We start from the raw sequence: 1,868 nt of genomic DNA on the forward strand, positions 1-1,868 counted from the left end.
CTTCAAGCCCTCAGGATCATGAAGGTCTGCCTGCCTTGGTTCTCATACCCGGCCTTGCCTCTTCAGGGGTGTGAACCGAAGCCCTGCCCTGTCCTGTGCCACTGATCACCTCAGGAAGCGCTCACTTCACCTGCCCTCCATGCTGGCTCTTGGGATTCGCAAGTCACTTCTCCAAAGCTTTCCTCTGTCAAGTGCACACAGAACACAGCAGCTTGAAGGCAGCCAGCCGCCCACTGCAGGTGCAATGGAACCATTCTTCCCCCAAATGTTGCAGATTAGTTAACAGCAAACAGAACTGTGACTATCAAGGAAAATTATTATTCTGGGCTTCTTTTTGACTGCAGCAATATCATGATTTTAATTTATGAAGATTAGAAGGTTTTTGGAGGACAGGAATATATTTTACTCCCACTGGAGTTCATTTCCATCCATGTTACACTCGGGTCTAACCAATGATAGGGCTTGTTAAGTATCTGAAGAGTGCATGGATGATAACCCACCATTGTGTTTTTTACTATGACTAATAGAAAAGAATCAAATTAATTTTCCATTTGTATGTGCTGCATAGCAAATCCATTTTTCTCCACAAAAGTTATTTTTCCCCCTCCAGAGGAAATTTCTTAACTTCTTTTCAACAATAACACCATTTATAGGCTGAATGGATGAATGCAAGATTGGACAGATTCAGCTATTTTCATGTTCTTTTTTTTCTAAGCAACTAACAGATTTTTCTATTCTTACAAGCTATTTTGGAGTACTCAGACACAAATAGGGATTTATTATCTCATTTCATTATAGAAAATGAAAGCACTAAAATAAAACATCTCAAAGATTCATAATTTCTGAGAATATTCTACAAACTTCTTTTTTTCTGGATCACATTCTACAACTGAGCCCTGAAAGAGGGCAATAGTTCAACTTTTTTGAGCTAAATCATGTTTATATTGACCTGTGATTTTTTTTCTGAACGTGTTATTTCCAGTAGAACTTTTATTATGTTTGGATCTGGACACACAAAGGTGACATTATAGATGTGACGCTTTTTCTACACTGTGTGCTTGAACATAGGTGCATAGGTATGTGGTATGGGTATATAGAGACATATGCCATACAAACAAGGACATTCCCACACACTGTTTTCCTTGTCAACGTTTCTCAAGGGCTCCATGCTATACAGAGGAAGTAGGAGCCATGATTTTCAGAGGCAGCTCTTAGTATCACACAGAGCAGCATACTCTATTATGTCCATCATGGAAAATCCATTCCTTACTCCACACCTCATGTGGGTTCATGCTCTAACGTTTTTCCCCTCAGAGAAAACTAGTGTCCTTTTCATAACCCACATACCATATTTTCTCCCCAAGTCACTTTTGATGTGCTTTGGTTCTGACCTGACATCTTCCCATTTTCCAGAAGGCCCAGCCTTCTCAGCTTCTAAGAGAGCTCCAAAGTCAGGTCAGCTAGATGTTTCCTTGGTTTTGCTGTAGAAGCATTTTCTCTGAATTATCCTGTTTCTTCCTTTCTGGTGGTATGTTTTTCAATCTATAACCTGTCCTGAGCCCCCCTAAGGCTGGGAGTTGGCAGAGTTAGTAGGTCAGGCCTTCAGTCAGGCACATTTGAAACCACTCACCAAAAAGCCATAGTAGTGGAGTCTACTTTGTACCAGGAAATTTGAAAATGTTCCTGGTGATTTAGTGAGCAGGAACCACGGATGTTAAGTCATTGAAATAGATGAGAGTCTCATACAAAAGGAGAATCTTACCCTGTTAAAATTATACCACTCCTGAAAATCACTTAACTACAGGAAGAAATTAATTTCCTGAAAGGAAAGGTTGAGATCATAGAAATCAACTGGACACAACTGAAGG

General features: G+C 40.1%; 1 non-coding gene across 1 annotated transcript; it reads right to left on the minus strand.

Moving 5' to 3' along the window:
* Window positions 1-248: 248 nt before the first annotated feature.
* Window positions 249-395, minus strand: LOC111817934. The gene has a single exon (XR_002822025.1). It is a non-coding gene; the product is annotated as a small nucleolar RNA SNORA16B/SNORA16A family (small nucleolar RNA).
* Between the last annotated feature and the right edge of the window lie 1,473 nt (window positions 396-1,868).

Source organism: Octodon degus, unplaced genomic scaffold, assembly GCF_000260255.1.
Source record: "Octodon degus isolate 3935 unplaced genomic scaffold, OctDeg1.0 scaffold00074, whole genome shotgun sequence".
Classification (NCBI taxonomy): Eukaryota; Metazoa; Chordata; class Mammalia; order Rodentia; family Octodontidae; genus Octodon; species Octodon degus.